Source organism: Pteropus medius, unplaced genomic scaffold, assembly GCF_902729225.1.
Source record: "Pteropus medius unplaced genomic scaffold, Ma_sr-lr_union100, whole genome shotgun sequence".
Lineage (NCBI taxonomy): Eukaryota > Metazoa > Chordata > Mammalia > Chiroptera > Pteropodidae > Pteropus > Pteropus medius.
Genome location: NW_024354875.1, coordinates 44005687 through 44027686, shown reverse-complemented (window position 1 = coordinate 44027686; position 22000 = coordinate 44005687). Strand labels below are relative to the sequence as shown.

General features: G+C 35.8%; 1 long non-coding RNA gene across 4 annotated transcripts in view; it reads left to right on the top strand.

The window, feature by feature from the left end:
- The window catches only part of LOC120596929 (uncharacterized), a 65789-nt gene that overhangs the window by 20504 nt on the left and 23285 nt on the right, over positions 1-22000 (top strand). For 2 of the 4 annotated variants that reach the window (XR_005651255.1, XR_005651256.1), the window contains exons 2-3: positions 13057-13202; positions 15402-15549. This is a non-coding gene — a long non-coding RNA (uncharacterized LOC120596929). Of the gene's footprint in view, positions 1-4843; positions 4916-13056; positions 13203-15401; positions 15550-22000 lie in introns of those variants that run through there. The other 2 variants (XR_005651257.1, XR_005651258.1) reach the window with 2 other exon arrangements.

The following is a 22000-nucleotide window of genomic DNA, read 5'->3' as shown; positions in this document are numbered from 1 at the left end:
AGGCTGGTCCATATTTTATACTAATAGCATACCTCAATTTGGATTATTCACATTTCAAGTACTCAATAGCCTCATTGTACAGTGCAAATCTAGATAAATTATTTCCTTCTATTCATAATTCTAAAAACTATGTATTAAAAATACATTTTTAAATCCCTTCATATCTTTGTATTCAACTGCATTTCAATTAATCTTTTGAGAAGATTGTGTTTGCTCAAGTTTTGACAATGCGGCCAGTTCCACACAGTACAAACTGCAGATATGTCAATCACCTTTTAGAGAATGTAGGTTGTGCAACGAATCCCAATTATCCAGCCTCCATGACAGGGACTGTGATGGCTTTGCTTGGAATTTCAAAAATGGACTCAACTCGAAAGTGACATATTTCATTGTGTTCATTGCAAAACTGATGCCTTATCAGAAAACCTATTTTTCTATTGCCTCTAAAATATTGACCACTGCAAACAGATTTACAGAGATTTCACATATGCTACAAACAGTTCTTTCTGCAAGCCCCAACGCAGAGAAAGTTGGTCTATATTTATACCTTTTCTTTTTAATTTTATTAAATTTATTGGAGTGACATTGGTTAATAAAATTATACAAGTTTCATGTGTACAATTCTATAATAAATCATCTATATACTACATTGTGTGTACACCACCCAAAATCAAATCTCTTTAATTGAAAACATTTTGCACAATATTGGGTATAGTGTTTGAATACAGATGTTATAATAATTAGCACTTTTTCATATATAAAGTTCAAGTTGCTTTTTTTAAACTAATAATTAGCTTTTTGAGTTCCAACATTTAAATACCCTTTCTTTTCTTTTTCCTATTCCTTTTTTTTTTTTTTTGCCCCAAGTTTATATTTTAAATAGAAATATAAGACATTTTGGGATGTTCTCAGTAGAGAAGGCCTAGGACAAGATTTTAATCAGTTTTAATATGTGTCAAAGCCTCCGTTCATGAGGCTGTCTCTGTGAACTGTGTTTCAAGAGGAGACATTTTACAAGGAAATGTGCTTTCCTCTCTAACTTTCTAGATGTATATGATTCACATAACTTAGGTTTATATCAAGTTCTTTGCAGAGTTTTAAATTTAAGACAGACCTCGAACATGAATTAGATTTGCGGAGAGCTTACAATGAATGACAAATGTAATGCATCCAGTGAGTAAAAGGCATAAGGAATCCATCTCTTGAACCCTGATCCAGTTCTAATTTTAAGACCTTAAATTCTTCAAGCACTTGATCCTCACAGAGGTTATGAAGTTTCAAGATTCTTAAACATCAAAGAGTTAAGCAGACATAAATTCGGATTTGCCAGAGACTTTATATTTCTTCTGGTCCAGCAATTTTTAACTCTAGTGCCCTGACCAACAATGTTAGAATCACTTATAGTGTTGATCATAAATATGGATTTCTGGCTCCTCTCCTCACCTTCAGGTCAGGATCTCTCAGAGGAGGTCCTGGGATTATCATTTTTATCAAAGCCTGTGGGTGATCTTCTGTATGGTCAGGTTGGAGGAACCCACCTCCCCCATCTTGTGTTCTACAACTGAGAAAATAGAAAATGAAAGTATTTCAAGTATTTGCCTCATATCTCAAGACCAGCAAGATGTCAGGCTCAGGATCAGAGACCATTTGAGCTTTCTCCTAAATGACCCAGTCTCCCTCATATTCCATACCATATACTGAACTAATTAAAGAAGGGGGGAAAGAACATATTTTAGCTACATTTTCAACAGTGAGGATTTTAAAAAATAGTTTTACTTGAATTAGAATTAACCAAATAGATTCTCTTTGGCCCAGTCATTCTATTTAGTCAAGCTTTTGCTATTAAACTTTGTAATTACTTTCTTCAGACATTCTTGCAAGCAAGTTTTCCTAAGCCCTCCTTTAGTTATTAAGGTATACGAGGTTTACGATAATGTAAGAAAATACCGATATATTTTTTTCTGTGGAAGCTGGAATCATTTAGGTAGGTTTATGTAAATTTTATGCAAATCTAACACATTTTATGCTCCCAAATTTATGGCAAATATAACTATTTTATTTGTCAAAACTTGGCCTTCAACAAGCTCCTACTGCGGACTGATTATCTATGCAGCCTCTTTTTTTTGTGACATTTATCATTTTCCTACTTGGATACTCAAAAGACTTGAAGTAGTACAGGAGTAGAGGGCTGAAATAAGACCCTGATTTTCTTCCAACCCAGGCTAAACTATTACCATAAACATTTGGAGGTTTACTCTGTGGAGTTTCTTTTCTAATCTCCCAGTACTACTCATCTTGATTCATTTATGCCACAAAGTAACAGTTGTTTGGATTACAATTTTACTGAGTAAAAAGACACGCTCTAAAATGTATGGAAAATATTACTAAATTTTATTAGATCTAAGAGTGACTGCCAACAGCTAAATTTAGAAAGAATAAGTTCCTGACAACACAGCTGGAGAGAAAATTTTAAGGGGTGATGATTTCATTAATTTTCAGAGCTTTATAGCCAGCCGGCAAAGGTTTTTTTATACCATGTGGTTTACTGCCTTTGAAATTACTTTCTTTTTTTAAATTAACCTGTCTGAGTTAAAATGACACAATAGCAATAATAGTGAGAAAAAATTGGCCTCTTTATATAATCTTTAAGTATCTTAACTAACTTAAATAATAATACCCTGAGTTTATAATTGCTGCAATGTACTCTATAAAAAGAGATTGGTATTAGGAGCATTTATAGATCCCTATATCAGTTTTATCAATTGATAAACAATACTTAAAATTGAAATCACATGTATAGAAAGTAGAAAGAGACTTTCAGCCTTAAGAAAAAATTTCCCATTTAAATCTTCAACACCAAGTTGTCCCACTTGTAGTAGAGAGCACGAGGCTTGGAGACAGAGGGTCTAGGTTCAGGTGACAATCTTGTCACTTTACATATGTGAGCTTAGGCCAGTAATGGAACTTCTCTGGGCCTCAGTTTCCTCATCTCCAAAATGGGGTTATTATACTAATGTATTCTTTGCATGGTTTTATAAAAATAAAATAATAAACGTGAGTGACAAGAGAAACTTTATTCTCCAGGATTCTGAAAAAGTCAGAAGTCAGTGGTTAATTGTATAATACTTTCTTATACATCTAGTGTTATTGCAAGGAGGTCCTAAATTGAAGCAATCAGAATCAGGCCATAGAAACACAGAAAAAAAGCGTGTCTGGCTGTGAACATAACACGTAGGAAAAAGGATTTTGAGAGGATTTTGTGAAGTAAAATGGATGAATGGATATGAATTGAATGGATGGATAGATGAATGGATGAATGATAGATGGATGAATGGATGAATGGATGATGGATGATTGGAATGATGAAATAGATGGATGGATGGATGGATGGACAAACTAGGTAAGCCCTGTACTACCTTTTTAAGAAAACCATCATCCAAGATATACCTTGGAGTGGCTGCTCAATGGGCAGAGGAGGCCTCAGGATGGCTCAGAATTCTTTAGATTTGACATGTAAAGTTTTTATCTGTTTTAAACATTTGTACAAACACCAGGTATTTCTGTTTCTTAAATATGGCTAATAGTGGGTGAACTGGCTGCTTCAGGAAGAGCTCCATTCCACCACTAGAAGGCTTGGCCTTCCTCAAGTTGTATTGAAATCATGCTCCTTCTGGTGATTGCTACTTTGGATCCAATTATGTCTTCAGAGTCACAGAGACCTTTTCTTCCCTTTGACATATGGTAGCACTTCTCTAACCAACATGTTCGATGCCTCATGAGGGTGGAGACAGCTCATGAGGATCAACATTTAAGGCCTTCATAAAACATTGCAAGTCAAGTTAAACTTGGAGTGCTGAGAATTAATTTCTACTTTATCTTTCTGATATTCTTCAATTTACAAACATGTAAGTCATGCATTAGTCAGATTTTGGAGCTTAGTTCAGAACTCAAAATGTATAAGGTATCAAGGTCTCACTATAGGAGCAAATAGGCCTACAAAAAGCCTATTTTGTCTATGATCCTCATGAAGTAGAGCACTAAGTTATTTTGCAATACAGTGGTTCTTTATAGTACTATATTTACATAGAATAGAATCATCATAAAAAATATATCGTCTACTTTTTCAGTGCTATGAAGAATGACTCTTTTATCCTAAACATTTATAACTCATTCCTTTAACATCTATCTTTTTTTCCCTCCTCCCTTTCTTCCTCCTTCCCTCCCTCCCTCCCTCTCTCCCTCCTTCCTTCCTTCCTTCCTTCCTTCCTTCCTTCCTTTCTTCCTTTCTACATCATTCATTCATTAAACACTTAGTTTCTACTATGTACTAGACATTTAGCTAGATGCTAGTGCTAGAGATATGGAGTAGATAAGACATGGTTTTTGGCCCGAGTTTCATTAAGTGTCTAAAGTAAAAACATAGGGTGAGGTATCAGGAATGGGGATGAGAAAAAGAGTTTGTGACAAGTGGTAAGTAATCAGTGGGTGAAAGAAGAAAGGTGAAATTTGGAATGAAAATATCAAGGTGATATGAAAGTGTTGATATGGAGTTGTAGCCCACTTTCCCAAGCCTATAAACCTGTAGGCTTGGAAAAGCCATATTGCCCTAAATTCTTTATCTACCATAAGAGGAAACAGTTCCTGGAGGGCCATAGGGCAAGGCATTGTTCCTTCCAGACAAGGTCTCCTCTATTCCTTCTCAACGTTTTGGTGTAATTCTAGCATCATCTCATCTTGTTAGAGGAAGGCATCAGACAAGTGGGGGAATACCTATTCCTGCAGGATTTTGTTTTATTGTATTGTGATGCCATCTGTTTTAATATACTTTTTTATTTCCTATTATAGACAAATAATCCCATAGAATGATAATTTATCCTTTCAACTGCTCCTTAGTTGAATCTCGTTCTATCTACATGTAAGTTTTTTTTAAAAAAACCCTTATTCTAATAACAGTTACTGGAAGGCATTTTTAATTTTCCAGGCGAGTTTTCACTAATCAGTAGCTCAAGAGTTTAAGGGCTCAAAATGATACCCTCCTAATTTTTAAAAACTGAGGTGGTTTGCAGAATTTTCTAACTAAGTCCCATGAAAATCCAATGAAAATGCTGATAAAAATAACATGTCATTTTCTAATTAAATTCAGTGACAGATATTTAATCAAGTTTATTTTTCATCAGACACTTACGTTTATAGTTCCCTAACAGAGTGGTAAAATCTAAATTACATGCAACCAAGAATTTAAAGGAAGAGATTAAATATACTGACCTCTTAGTCTAATCCTTATGATAACAATTTGAGCATTGAATTGGGCAAATCTTTTTTATAAAGCCCCCACTTTTTAGAGAAAATATTGGCATCAGACTACCTAAGGGAATTCAATCTTTTAATTTGGGGCCTAAATTTTTTCCTGTACTGTCAGGATTTACATAGGGGTCCCATGCACACCTTGAAGCAGAACTTAATTAGAATGATAAAATTAAAAAATAGGAAGGAAACAAGTAAAGAAAGAAAAAAATGCAGTAATCTCTCTCTGGATGAGTTCTGGATATAAATAAGGGTGTGGTTAAAAAATGAGTCACTAACCCGTTGCCTACGATGCAGTGGAATAGATGCTATTCCAGAGGCACTGACATAAGTGTTAGCCTCGGAAACAATAGACAGGCAGCAGTGTGTTGTTCTGAAAAATGTGCAGAGAGGAGGAGTCATTTTGTTCTCTTTAAAATTTAATTTCTTTTTTTTTTTCTGTATCATTTGGAGGAGGCTCCTTTTTTTCTTTTCTTAAGTGAAGTAAGTATTTTGTACAAGTAGGTATTGAGTGAATTCCTTTTGCCAGTAGGAAGAAAAGCAATTTGTGAATGCCAAAAATAACTTCTTTGTGTGAAAATATCACATAGCCAAAGACATTTTAGAGAAGAAAGAAAGACTCATGTTCCTAATTAATATTTTTAAAAATATGCAGGCAGTGGAATGTTAGCAATAGAACATGAAGAAATTGACATACATAGACTGAGAACAAACAAATAATCTTATCTACAGTCATGGCAGCCCCAAAGTCTGAATGTTTGTCCTGTTTGCAATGCTTCTGGCCTTTTGTATGGTCTTAGAATAAGAATTTATCTCCCAAGGCCATGTCTATAGGAAATAGATGTTCCCAATTATCCTGTATAGTTCAAGGCAGTATTTCCCTTCCTTACCTTTTACTACTTGTTTCTGTACAACATTGCCAACTAGGCAAAGTGTGAGCCACCCTGGATATAGAAGATGGCCCTGGTGCTGGGGACAAAAGTAGAAAAATCTCATACTTGGCTTTGTCTTTAGATCTTTAAATCACACTGACATCTTTGGGATTCACACACTCCACAGAGTCTCTTTACCCATAATTTATATATAGCAGACCATCAGCCAGTTACAAAGAGCTTTATAGAGGTTGTGGGTGTTGCTTTTACCCACCCATTATCCCTTCCTGCTTCATTTGTTAATAACACATGCTTTTCCTTTAAAGAACTCATCACCTGTGTCCCAAGTGATTTGATGGCCCCATCAATCCAGCTGTTCCTGCTTTTCTTCTCCCTAGTAAATGAACGTGTGACCCAAGCTTGAACGATGAGACCCCCTTTCATGACGTTGAGTCTGGAGTGGAATGACACAAAGATGGAACACAGTCACTGATTCACTTTGCTAATAGTACCCTGAAGAGAGTTTTCACTGATCCATTAATCCTCTTACCTTAATTTGGCTCATCTGTTTAAGATACCTGGGTGAAAAGCTTGTGAGGATATAGTGCTCTCACTTTCAGAAACCCTTATATTGGCTCCTTTCTTCCCATTACATTTGGCTCAGTTTTATTCATTCACTTATTTATTCAGTTCTATACTCTTTTTATCCCTTTATTTGTTGTTGCCTACCATTTTCTAGACAGTAAGGAGATTCCCTTCAAATATCTGCATGGCAAACTCTCTCATCTGCTTTAAGTCTTTGCATAAATTCACCTTCTCAGTGAGGTCTATGGCCTCCTTCAGCTCAGCCTACAGTCCCAACACCCTTGTTCTTACTCTTTATAGCACTTTTTACTTTCTCAGTTACCATATCATTTACTTTTTATCGTTTGTTTTAGTTATTGTCAATCTTCCTGAAATAAGAATCGACTCTAAGAAGACAGGAATTTTTGTCTGCTTTTTTCATTTTCTTATTCCCAGCACCCAGAATAGTTCCTGGCATTTATTGTATATGTGAAATGGATATAAATTTCTTTAAAAATACATACATACTTTACTAAAGGAGATTATTATGGTTGTTAGCTAATGTGTCAACTTGGCTAGACTGAACTACATTCCTTAAAATTTCCTTTCCTGTATGTTTTCAATGAGAATGGGCCACAAGATGGATTCTAGTAGACATGGAGGGTAGAAGTGAAGCAGAAGCTATTTTATAGCTGATACTTGTGTTGCTTTAGCCTTATTGAGTCCCAGGCCAAGGGCTCTGACTTCTGTAGGACACACACACCACCCAGGTCAGAGGCAGTAAGAACACACAGTTTCTTATAGTTTGTTCTCATGAGCTCAAGTCATGCTTGTGAATTTTAGCTTCTCTTTGATCTAATCCACTTTACATCAACTTCTTGTCTTAAACTTTAAACTGTAATGTCAAACTAAAGACACTAAATAGCATTATAGAGGTTGAACAGCCATCTCCCAGAATTCTGTAAGGCCAGATATTATTAAAATAATAATAATAAAAAAACTCTATATCTACTATCTCCTATCTCTCTCTATCATCATCATCATCATCATCATCATCATCATCATCAACATCATCTATCTATTCTATGGTTCTGCTTTTCTGAAAACTAATTGAACTTTAATCCCTGACTGATATAGACTTTGCTGCTATAACAAAACCTAAAATGTGGGAGTGGCTTTGGAATGAAGCAGTGTGTAGAAGTTGGAAACACTATAAGACTTTTGAGAAGGGTATTGGTAAAAATCTCAAGTGCTTTGAATGACTATTCATAAAATTTTGGATTTTGTGGAGGATGGCAGTGAGGACTTAACAGAACAGGAGAAACATTTTATTGCAAACCATAGTAAAGGGCAGAAATTTAGCAATACTTTTGCCTACAGTAATATAGAAAGTAAAAAGTGCACCTAATGAACTGGGAGATATAGTTAAGGAGATTTCCAAGCAAAGTATTTTGGTATCACCTGGTTTCTTCTTGCTTCTTGAAGTAAAATATGAGATGAGATGAGATGAGATAGAGAGAGAGAGAGACAGACAGACAGACAGACAGACAGGCAGGCAGACACTAACTCAGGGGAAAAAAACGTTAAACACAAAGAAGCCAGGATGTAATGACACGATGATTTGAAAGCTTTCAGACTCTGTAACAGTAATGTCTACATCTGTCCCGCCATTGCATATTGGGGGTGGGGTTAGATAGTCTCCTTTGTTTCACAGGTCTACAAATGGCAAGGAAATGTACTTGAGGAGTTGCCTTTAAGGGTTTACGCTTGAGGAAGCTCATCCACACTTGGAATTGATTCATATCATAAGATTCTAGATTTTCAGCAGATATTGTAGCACAAAGAGAATTTTGAGGTCTTTAAGGACAGTAAGCAAATTTGTATTTGGCAGAGGCATGAATCATTGGGGGCCAGAAGATGTACTGTAGGTAATCTCTGAGGTGGTCCCAATGATCCCTGCTTCCTGGGATTCATACTTTTGTATAATCTCTTCCTGTTGAGTGTAGCCTGGACTTATTAACTCACTTCTAACAAGCAGAACAAGGGTGTCCAAACCCCCGGCTGTGGACCAGTACTGGTCTGTGGCTTGTTAGGAACTGGGCCGCACAGCAGTTGGTGAGTGGCAAGCAAGCAAGTAAAGGCTTCATGTGTATTTGCAGCTGCTTACCAGCTGTAGCATCACCGCTTCAGCTCTACCTCAGATCATCAGTCATTAGATTCTCATAGGAGCACTGGTCCCTGCTACCAAAAAGGTTGCGGACCACTGTATTCTTCACAGCAGAAGTGATAAGATGTCCATTCTGAGATTTGGCTTTACAAGACTGTGGTATCCATCTGGAAGACTCTCTCACTCTCTTTTGAATGGCTTACTTGGGAGGAAGCCAGCTGCCATGTCATAAAGCAGCCTGTGGTGAGTTCCATGAGAGTTAACTTGAAAGTTGAGGTCTGCCAACAGCCATGTGAATAAGCTTGGAAGCAGATTCTCCCATCAATCCTTGAGGTGACTGTCACCCCAGCCAAAATTTGATTGAAACTCATAAGAAAATATGAACTAAAACTAGCCAAGCAAGCTGCGCCTGAATTCCTGATCTATGAAAACGGTTGGCTAATAAACATTTTGTAATTTCTAGCCTAAGTGTTGGAATAATTTCTTATGCAGAAGATTAAAAATACACTTATATTTTAGAGGATAGACTATATTAAAATTTCTAATTTATGCAATATTTTATGAAGAGGCATTTCCAATCTGTTTAATAAAAATAAAGTTGTCAACGAATCCTTTAGTCAGCAATTGAAGAGGGAAAATCTCAAGTTTGGTCTCCTTCCTCTCTACTATTTTACTTGATCTTTTGAATAATTCCTTTAATTATAAAATGATTGCTAAGAAGTGCATTTGGGTATGATATTTCTTTTTGTCTTTGGAATTCTCCCAGGTTAGAATAGTCAAAGATAAAATGGGTCAAATTAATGTATAACAATAACTAAACTTTATGGCATGCATTAGCAGTATCAGGAACTATGAAAATTGCTTTATATAATCATTTTAGATAATTCTTATACCAACCCATTGGAGTAGATATCATTACTATTCTTACTTTAAAAAGACTTACTCAATGTCAGACATTGGTAAGAAGTAGATCTAAAATTTGAGCCTACGCCTGCCTGATTGCAAGACCCAAAGTTTCTATCACTCTAGGCAAAGAAAATCTCCTCTGCCCCTTTAAACAGTAATGGGCGGATTCCCTTTAAAGCCCAATATTTACTAAACAGAACCAGGATAAGTTCTTTCCATATCCTTATGGATATAGCCTCAGAGGAGTTTTGAATCCAGACAAATCTGAGCCCATGATGTTTTTGAGAGAGGGGGGAATGCCCAAGCTGAAATAAATTCTGTCACCAGGTTATAGCTTCCGCCCCTAAGAAAACTTTGGTGGATGTTAAATGTTGTTCTGAATGTGGCAGATTCTTGAACTGGTCAGTTATACTGATTTTTGGGGTCAGGAGTACATAATCCTAAAGGATCAATCTCAGGGTTTTACAGAGACTTTGGTTGAATAGAACAACTATTTATACTGCCTGTGCCTGTAACCAAGACTACCACCTCTTTGTTTCTCGCTAAGGGAAATGAAACTTGCACATGTGGTAAATTATGTACCAGAGCATTTACTAGATGTCTTATGCATCTAGGGCCATTCTGACGAATGCCATTGACTCATGAGTTTGTTATTTTTAAAAGACAATTGAAATATATAATACAATGGACTCCTTGACATTAAAATGACTTCATTCTATTTGAGAAAGCAAATCTTTTAAAAAATATTTGGCATCAGTACAAATTTTAAAAATAAAATTTTGGTTAAGCTTCTTAACTAAATATTTATTTTTATTTTCCTTTTCCTCTCACTAATTCTGCAACAGACTTAATTTCTTCAAAATTCAGTCCTTTACATCTCTTACTTTTAAGTTCCAACATAAATTTTAAAAATTATTGTTGGAAAATGCAGTCCATGTTTTTTTGGTCATCTTACTCAGACTATGCATTCAGTCACAGGGTTATGGTCAGGCCAAATTTTATCTTATCGTACCAGAGTTTTTAGGTCATTTCCAGTTTTCTTATTTTTTTTTTTTCTTTTCAAACTTTCACTTGAAAAGAAAATTAATTGGGAAACACCAGCAAGGCTTTTTCCTTCCTCTTTTGGCTACTCAACTGCTAACTGCCAATTCTTTCTGAATTTTTTATCTGATGTGTACAAGATACAGGAAAATTGTGGCTGTTTCTGGAGTTGGCAGTAGTTAAATGGAATTATAGAGGGTGACTCAAACCAACATGTATTTTGTAGAGTCTTTTGATTACACACAGCTTTCTCTGAGACATAAAAAAAAACCTCTTGAAGGATTAGCTTGCTAGAGAGAATTACCATTTTGGAAGATTTGTGTCACATTTCAATGATAATTATTCAGAAAAAAAATACTCTTTGTAAATAATCTCTAAATTCTCACAAACATCTGAGCTCCTGGGAGCCAGAATCAGGGCACAAATTTGCATAGATTAAATATACACATACACATGCATGCATTTCACAATCCAAACATCTCTCAGTTGTGTAATGGTGCTCTCTGGAATTATCATCAGTATAACTGTACTGTGTCTTCAAAAAAACCTGTGACCCAGACCATGAAAACGCCATTGTAGAAACTTTACTTTAATCACTGATGTATTGCAGCTATATTAAGGTGTCAGCTTAATCAACTTGGTTAAAATCCAAGTACATGTATCTTTTTCTCAGTACACTAGTGTGAAATGTAAAGCTTTTTTTTTTTTTAACACATGAAGGGACATAAATCATTTATTATAAACAATTTATCCTATGATAACTTTTCTGAAAGGTTTACAGATTCTTTTTTTAAATGGGATTTTGCACATTGTTATTAAGTGAGTTAGTTACATTAACACGTTCCCTGAGATTAGTTTTACCAGAATATCTGATGTGCTGGTTGAAATTTTTTGTTGTATTATGTTTCTGTCTTACTAGAATTTCAAGACCTCATAAAATATTAATGTTGAAAATTAATTTAGAGAGAAGTTTGTGCAATCGGTTAATTTCTCATCAGAAACAATCCAGAGAGGTTGAATTATTTTGCACATTTAACTGATGACAGACCACTATAACCAAGGAACAAAATGGGACTAAATGCTAACTTCTCTGTGAAGATGACGTCCATGTCAAACAAAAACTCAACTTCGCAAATTAGCCCAATAGTTATATTAAAGACCAAATGACCTCAGCTCTCTCGCTCCCATCAAAACATTTCTTAAAAGAAAGGTAGTGAAGTGAATCTGTGCCATTCCTCCTTATCTAAACCCTTCTTAATCCCAGCTCCCGTATTCCAGCTTTCTCATCCCAGTGGGGTGAGACATTTTGGAGAAGTTAGCTCTGAATATAAAATGCTCTATGACATGAAAAATTCAGAGAATGTGCTTATGTGAATATGAGAGCATGTGTGTATATCTGGGATGAGAGTGGGCAAGATGGAGAAGTAGGTGGTGGGGGAGAAGAGAGCTGTGATATTCCTGGAAATAATTTGCTCCCATGTCACATTGGTAAAAGGCATCTCCCTTAAATCAAGCAAGCATAATGAATGGCGTGATACCCAGTAGCCTTCACAGTTATAAATACATGGCCTTTCATCCTGGAGATGGCCCATTACCACTCACTAAAACAGTCTGTCACAGTGGTGCTCTGAGGCCATTCATTTTTCATGACCCTCTTGGCAATGTGACTGGGATTTCCTGAAATCATGCTCAATTCCCTGTCCAGTGAGTCTCTGCATTAATACCCTTTGATTCTTTTCTTCCAAAGGTTTTTATGTCTTGTTTTTGTGTGTGTGCATGTGTGTGTGTGTGTGTGTGTGTGTGTGTGTGTGTGTGTGTGTGTGTGGTGTGTTCCCCAAAGACAAATAAGGAAACAAACAAATAGAGCAAAAATTAAGCTTGGCTTTGCTGGAAACAGCTTATTCAAAGGGAAGATTGGCTAAAATTTGATCTTATGATATCATGAATGCTCAAAGTTTACAGTTTAATGCATAGGAAGCAAGAAATTTTAAAAAGCAGTTTAAAAATTATCCCACCATTCTCAAATCTTGGATTTCATCCCATGAAAGGCAAACTTTAACATAGCAATTGCAGCAAAACAGGGCCTTCTGATTTGCTGTCTGCTTCAAATAACAGTTGTCCCTTTGATAATATTGACACCTATCTCCTTTCACAATCTAGTGCTTCTCCTGCACTTTGTAACATATCCCATCTGTTTTTAAGGCCACTGTCGTAAGGAAGCCTGGAAGAGTGAAGAAAGGCCTGATTGATCACAAGGTCCTATCAAATGTCAAAGCTGGCCCTGGCTGACCTCCCATCTATTCAGAGCTGCTTTGATTTAATCTCTAAACTGGCTGCTTCTCCAGGCTGTGAGTTCTATCTGCAACCCATGTGTCAGCATTGAGATATGACCTGCTTCACGCTCCATTCATTTCATTTGAAGGACGGAAATTAAACTGGAGGGTCGAAGAGGGGAACTGCTCAAAATACACACACATTAACTGAAGCTTTTTGTGTGGATGCATTATAGGAGTTTGAACAACCATTAAAAATTATATTAAAATGAAATTGCTCTTTACTCCACTGAAATGGTTTAAAACCTTTCCTCCCTTCACCACCCGCTTCATCTATTCTTCTTTCATCCCTCCCCATTTTGTATTAATTATACAAACCTGATCTCATTAAAGTTCAAAGTAAAAGGGGAGAAAAATTTACAATTTTTCAGTTTCTTTAATAGCTATCCTTTAGAAAATTTACTTATTCCTTGCAATTTGCACAGTAAATATTTGAAAAAAAAAAATAAAGATACAAAAAATCTGGTAACCAGACTAACAGAAATGTAGACTGTTCTGTTTAGCATTATTGATTTGCTTAACTTCACCTTTCAAGGTTTAAAAAAAATCCAATTAAAACTCAAACTTTGGGAATAGTCCTATAACTGTCAGGACATATTACTACAGTATAAATCTATGTACCTTTTGGTCCATTTTTTTTTTTTTTTATTTCTAAACTCTTTTTGCTCTTCTTAATGGCCCCTTTTATACTATTAATCAAGGCTAGTAACTAAGAGAAAGCTTGATTCTCTATAGATTTGTTTGTTATAATAAGTTTAAAAGTAAGCTATTTCATTTACTAGAGGTGTCCCAAAACCATGAGAATAATATAATTATATTTTAAGTATGTTGGGAAAGTTGGCTATATTTCTGTGTTTATTCATTTGCTCATACATTCATGTATTTATTATTTGAACTCTGTACTATAATGGTATCCAGAGAGGGAAAATGTTATTTATTTTTTATCTAAAAAGCATATTGCCTAATTCCTGTTATAATAGTAGTACATATTCGATATTGAAAAAAAAAAAAACAAAGACAAGTGAAGAAAGAGAATGAGAGAGATAGACAGAAAAATGAGTAAAAGAGAGAGAGAGAACAGCAACCAAAAATTGCAACCAAATTAACCAAATTAGTAATTTAGTGTTTATCTTTTTTTTCTTTTTGTATTTGCGCACTTCTCATTTTCCTTAAATCACACTGTTCCTGCTTGAGAGAAGACTACATTTTCAGTTTTTCTGGTCATCTTTTATTACTATATAATATCACTTTGAATAGAAGTGAACATTTTATTTTGTTAATATTGTATTGATGACCATTTAGGTTTTCTAAATTTTTCACTACAATAAATGTTATTATATAAAAATATTTTTATGTTTCCATGATTTTCTCTGACATTCTCTAATTTGGGGGAAAGAATGTGCCCAATTTAATATTTGTAGTCATAAGTATCTTTATCTTTTCTTTTCTGGTTCTTCATTTGAATACCCGCTAGGAAGTAACTTTCCTTCTTAAAATATCGTGTATTTTTTTTAGTTCATACTGTTTATTTGTTTCATATTTAATATACGTGCAAGACAACAAATATTGTAGTGAATCATAATACTATTTGTACATGAACCATTTCATGGGACTTATGCAAAAGCTTTCAAACTCTGGTTATATGGAGAGAAAATTTTTGAGCATCTGAAGCATTTAAAGAATGCCATTTAAGCATTTAGTTTTGCAGGTAGGGAAGCAGGAGAACACAAAATGATTGTCTTTCTTGTACTGCTTCTCAGTAAAATCTCACTTCCTGCATATCCTTATGTAAATATCTTATTACTCACAGCAGATGTGCTGAAAAAATATATATTTTGCAAGTTAACTCATTCCTTATGGGTTGGAAATGGTTCATTGCTTTAATACAGTACTCTGCAATAAATCTTTTTGCAATGATAAAAATGTTCTGTACCTGTGCTGGCTACACGTGGCTATTGAGAACGTGAAATGTAGTTAGTACAACTGAGGAACTGAATAATTACCTTTTTGTAATTTAAATTTCTTTGAACAATACAGCTTTAATAGTTTTACCATTATTTCAACCATTGTAATAATTTGTGAAGTATTGTAGACGCTTATCCATTACTTAAGTTTATTTCATTGATGAATAAATATTAGATGGTAAAGAACTTACAATCTTGGAATATAATAATAAGAAGAACTACTTGTGCATTGAGGAACATTTTTTCACAGTTTCTTTCACAGAAGAAGATTGAACGCTTAAGTAAGGCAAAGGTGATAAAAGCATCTTCACGGAACCCTTACCTAATAAGAATTGGCAAAGAATGAGATGATCTGGGTTGAAGATTTGGCTTTGAGACTCACCACCTAATGACCAGGGGTAAGTCATTTTTGGTGACCTTAATTACCTGTTATTAATGATAAGGAGGTTGAAGTAAGTGATTTTTTTTTGTTGTTGTTCTTAACTAGGATAAATTATATGAATTTCTTCTGTCTTATGTTCAGAATCAAATACTACTTTTCCCTTCATATCTTAATAATGTGTTACAAGCACCCAGTGCCAGATACCTTGTAGGTTTTCACTAAGTATTTGATAAATGAATAGATGCAGTTTTTTTCCGCCTAAATCAGTAGGTCCTTTCACTGTTCATTCTTAAAGCATGATATTTTCCACATTCAGACTTAAGCAAAGTTATGAAACATAGATGGCTTTGATGCAGGAGAAATCTTTTGCTACACAGTGGTAGAGAATCATTGAGCATATCCCCGTGCTCTCCAGTTGCTAAAAGGTCTACTTTCAGAGATGGCCAAGGAAGTGTGAGTTTCCAGAACTTGGCTAACCTTCTCAAAGGAAACCCCTTAGGATGTTCCCGAAGGCTTGCATCAGGTGCATTGACATGATGATAAGAAGGCAGAAGAGGGGCCAGAATGTAACTAAGTTCCTGGGACACTCATCATATATGACTTCCCTGAAAAGAAGTTTCCATACTTTAGCAATATTAACTACCTTGATCCCTAAAGTCCAGAATAATTAAACTTTTCTTCTTCAATATTATGTCACTTATTATATCTTTCCTTGTTGGATATTTAGTATTACCCTCTTGGGAATATAGTTAGCTTTTAATATGATGATGCCTTTTTAATCCAACGAAACCATTAACTTCAGTAAGGCCAGAGGCACTACCTTTATTCCTGGCACACAGTCCTCTGTATCTCACAAACCCCAGCTCAGTGTAACCTACTCTCCTATGATCAGACATATAGGCAAAAAATGTCTAAACTGGAAATCACTGTAGAGACATTAGTAGCTGTTATTATGGAATTAATTGATGTTATAGGTAATTTAACAATTACCCATATTTCTGGTGCATATTCTCCTCCAGGAACACAGGCAACTGGTTAAAATTTTCTGAGCTCGCTATAGATGCCCTGAAATCGTCCTCAAATTTCTGGGACATCAATCCTACAAGAATATCTAAGAAAAATTCATTATACTCTTCACTGAGAAGAGACGATATTAAAAATTAATGACCATTTCAGTCCTCTGGGATGTAATATAATTCAGGGTAGGGGAGGAGGTCTGTCACTTTCTTTTTCAAGGGCAATTCACAACAACACTTTGAGTGAAATAAATCCCTGAAGTTTGATGTTCTTCTCCCATTGCAGAGTTTGAGTGGTGACATCTCCTTTTAAAAGTAGCAATATTTCATTTTAAATTAGTGCATATTTTTGTGGGAAAAAAAAGAGTCAGTGCGGTAAGACCCATAGATGTTCATATCCTTTACTCCCATGAATTTCACAACTGAAACTGTTTCTTAAAGAAATAGCTCAGTAGAAACAAAAATCTAAGGGGATGAATACCTTACTTGTGTCTTATCTATGATAAAAAGAACAGTTGGAAACAATTTAGATGCCAAATATTAGGAAAATGTTTAAAGGAGTTATATTATATTAGCAAGAAAACACATTAGGAAGATGTTAACATTTAAAATTTTAGAGCCTATACACATACATGGAAAAATGTTTATACCATAAAGTCAAGGGAAAAAAACAGAATGCAGTATTTGTATTCAGTGCATGAGATGTTTATATATAAATGACAGAAACATTTCCCAAATGGAAAAAGTTGTTTCACTGGGTAGAAGGCTAATATTATGTAAGAACATAGGCTTGGGATTAAAACAAAGTTTGAATTCCAACTCTGCCACAAAATGCGTGACACTAGTAAATTATGGAAACTCTCTGAATATCCATTTTCTTATTAGCTAAGTTTTTGGTAAAAGTTAAACAAGCAAACCCACTTAAAGAGCTTAAGGTGTATAAGAGCTCAGCACCATTATTTCCCTTTTTCTTTACTAAATACTTGTTTCCTAGGATGAGAAATTTTACTTGAATTAATTGATTTTTATAGGAATTTCAAAATCCCTGTTTTTGATCCAAATAAGATTTTTTAGTAGGCTTTTTTCTCCTCATAATATATCTATTATCTATCTGTCTGTCTGTTTGTCTGTCTGTCTATCTATATCTCCTATAGCTTCTGTGTTTCTGAACACTGACCAATATAAATTTTGATGCCGAGTGGGCAATTGTTTCTTTAATCTAATTATATTTAAAGATGCTAATGACTATTTCTAGTAGTAAAGAGAGCACTGTTAATCTACAATGTGAACTATTTATAGAGATATGCAAAATGTCTCCATTTGATACTCTTAATCAATTACTCATAAGAAACAAGAAGCTAGGTGATACTTTATATGATACTTTCAAACATTTTTGGAATAGTCACAAAAATAATGACATTAGCTGATTGCTCCTAATCTTACTGACCAAGTGGCAAAAGAAAAAGATAAGCCCAAGGATTCAAATTCCCAGATCAAGAGCTTCTGTGTGTGTTCTGAAGGACCCTTATCTCCTATAGCTACAGGGCTGAAATTTCTGCAAATCAAATGCAGAAACCTCATTTGGGACTTCCTGAATTACAATGCAAGTTGAACTCCCTGACTCATAGGATGCCTACAAAGGCATTTATTGGGAAAGAATGGGATCAGAGTTGGGATGGGGACTCTGATGAAACTGGGGACATTGAGCCACTAAATTCTGGTGAGTCTTCTTTACCAGGAGAAGAAGTCTCCCCACCCCTAGCAGAACTGGTCTCCCCACCTCCAGTTGTATTGCCCTTACCACCTCCATCTAAAGGGATTAACTCTACATTGACTAAGAAAACTATAATTGAGTAGTTGCCATGCAAAACAATGTTGATTCTCCTCAGGACCCGCCACCACCACTTACCTGTCTTTGCATCTAGACCTATAACTAGACTCAAGTCCCATTAGGTCCCTAATGGTGAGGTTCATCATGTGACCAGTGAGAAGGTACATCATCTTCCAAAAGAACTACTTGAGTTTTCTAATTTATGCACACAGAAATCAAAGGAACGTGTGTGAGGAAAGATACAAGGGTGTGGGATATTGGTAGAATGAACATAAAGTTAGATCGGCCTGAATTTATTAACATGGGCTCACTAGACAAAAATTCTGCATTTAATGTTGTATGTAGCTCAGGGAGTTAGAATGGGTTCTAACAGTTTCTTTTGTTGGTTGACTAAAACATGGATCAAAAGATGACCTGCTGGGAGTGAATTGAAAATGCTAGACATACCTTGGTTTAATGTGGAGAAAGGGATTCAAAAGCTTAAGGAGACTGAAATGGTAGAGTAGATTTGTCATTTAAGGTGTATTTATTATCACTGGGAGGATATGGAAGAAATATTTTTTATCAATATTGTGAAAAATAAATTTATGAGTGGAGCCCCAGCATCCTTAAAAAAGCTCTGTGATCACCCTTCTCATAGAGCAGATCTCACAGTGGGAACTTCAGTCCCTGAATTGAGAAACCTAAATGCAATGGGAATAATTGGATCCCAGAGTGGTCTGGGCCAAGTGGTGGCACCAACTGCCCAAGGCAAGGTGGAAGAGGTTACCGTAATGAGCAGAAGAGTCAAAACAGCAATCAGAATTGTCTGCCTCAAGCAGAATTATGGCATTGACTAATTGATCATGGTGTTCCTAGAAATGAAATAGATAAGAAGGCTACAAAATTCTTACTTGATCTGTATAATCAGAAAAATTCTAGGTCAAGTGAACAAATCTAACCTAAATAAAAAATCAGAGAGTAATGGCTCCTCAATCAATTCCTAGACTCGAGCCAGTTTGGAAACTCAGAACCTGTTGAATGAAAGGGAAGCAGAGTCCCTTGAGGTAGGACTCCAGTACATTACCCAAAACTTATACTGCTAATCTTTCTCTCAGCCTTCCACAAAGAGAACTACGTTTACCAGGGAAATGGTATATTGAGGAAAATAAAATAATCAGAACTTTCAGAGACTGTTGGACACAGGCTCTAAATTGACATTAATTCCAGGAGACTGAAAACATTACTATAGCTCACCAGTCAGAGTAGGAGCTTATGGAGATCAGATAATCAATGGAACTTTAGCTCAGGTCCATCATACAGTGGGCCCAGTGGGTCCCTGAACATATCTTGTGGTTATTTCCCCAGCCAGTTCTAGGATACATAATTGAAATAGACATACTGAGTAGCTGGCAGAATTCCTACATTGGTCCCCTGACCTACGGAATAAGGGCAATCAAGGTGGGAAAGGCCAAATGGAAACCCTTAGAACTGCTCCTATCTAACGTAACAGTAAATCAAAAGCAGTACTACATTCCTGGGGGAATGAGATTAGTGCCACAATCAAGGACTAGAAGGATGCAGAGATGGTGATTCCCACCATATCTCCATTCAACTCTTCCATTTGGCCTGTGCAAAGGACAGATGAATTTTGGAGAGTGACAATGGATTATTGAAAGTTTAACCATGTGGTGATTCCACTTGCAGCTGTTGTATCAGATGTGGTTTCACTGCTTGAGCAAATTAACACTCTCCTGGGTACCTGGTGTACAGCTATTGACCTGACGAATGCCTTTTTCTCCATTCCTGTCCATGAGGACTGCCAAAAGCAGCTAGCTTTCAGCTGGCATTTTCCTTCCACAAGATATCACTCTGGTCCATTACAATGATGACATCATGATGATTGGACATAGTAAGCAGCAAGTACCAACTACTCTAGACTTATTGGTAAAGCATTTGTACATCAGAGAGTGAGAAATAAATCTGACTAAAATTCACGGACCTTCTACCTCAGTGAAATTTCTAGGGCTCCACTGATGTGGGCCATGTAGAGATATCCCTTCTAGGTGAAGGATAAGTTATTGCATCTGATCCCTCTTACACAACCTCAAAAGAGGCACAGTGCTTATTAGGCCTCTTTGAATTTTGGAGGCAAGTTTCCTCATTTGGATGTGGTACTGCAGCCCATATATCAAGTGACTCAAAAAACAGCTAGTTTTGAGTGGAGTTTAGAACAAGAGAAAGCTCTACAATAAGTCCAGGCTGCTGTGCAAGCTTCTTTACGACTTGAGCTATGTGATCCAGAAGATCCAAGACTGCCACCCAGCCACTTGGGGCTTCTTATGCTTCTGAATCAACAGGCAAAGTGACATGCCTTGGTTTAATATAGAGGAAGAGATTCAGAGAAGGGAGGCAAAGACAAAGGAATATAAAGGCAAAGAACGGATTTAAAAGCAAAGAAGAGAGTTATTGTCTAGGGTGATTGATTCTGACTACCAAGGGGAAATTGGACTGCTGCTCCACAATGGAGGTAGGGAAGTCGGTATTTTGAATGCAGGAGATGTTCTAGGGCATCTTTTAGTATTATCATGCCCTGTGACTAAAGTCAGTCCAAGTAGAACTCAGTGCATCAACCCATGCCAGGTAGGACTACTAATGGCCCAGATCCTTCAGAAATGAAGGTTTGAGTCACAGCTAAAGAACCATGATCAAATGAGGTGCTTGGTGAAGACAAAGGGAATGGGTAGTGGAAGAGGAAGTTATAAATACCAGCTATGACCATGGGATTAGTTATAGAAACGAAGACTATAATTTTCATAAATATTTTCTCCTTATTTTGCCATAAATACATTTGTGTATTTGTATCATATTATGACCTTATTATTGTCTTTATTTGGATATTAAATATGGTTTATAGGTGCCAAGTTGGCAAGGGACAGACTTGTGATACTTAATTTTTCATGTCAAGTTGACTGGCCATGAGTGCCCAGATTAAACATTATTTCTAGATATGTTGGTTAGAGTGTGGGTGAACATCATCCAATCTATTGGTTATGTTTCTCTTGAGAATCCTGACTAATATATAGCTGATCTTGACTACGAACTCGTGTAATATGCATCATTTTCCCCATACAATCGATGTTAAATTCTGGAACGCTTATTATGTCCTTTCCATTAACCTTTCGGGAGTTCCTCCCCATGGATTTGAGGATGAAATCTTGCCCAAATACAAGGCAATTTCAGAATACCCAGCAACTCACTACATAGTATATATGAGTGTTTAAAATAAACTGCTCTTTTAAATGAAAAAAGAAGGGCGATACTGGACAAAGTGACTCTTGCCACTTGGTAGTAGGGGCCAGAGAAGACAAGGGAAAAACCAAACAGGAAGATTAAAATTCTTTGTCCAGTGAGGCAATGCCTTGTACCCATGCTTAATTACAAAAGGAAATTAGGAACAAATGCATGTATATTACTGCATGTATTAATGCAGAGTTTAATTAGTTTAGAGTAAATTAATGGCTGCTTGCAATATTTCTAGCAATTTGTTATAAGCTGTGTAATTTTAAATTGGTTTCTTGAAAATGCTGGATTAAACATTTTAATTCACACATTGCTTTAGGAATTGATTTGGGGATAAT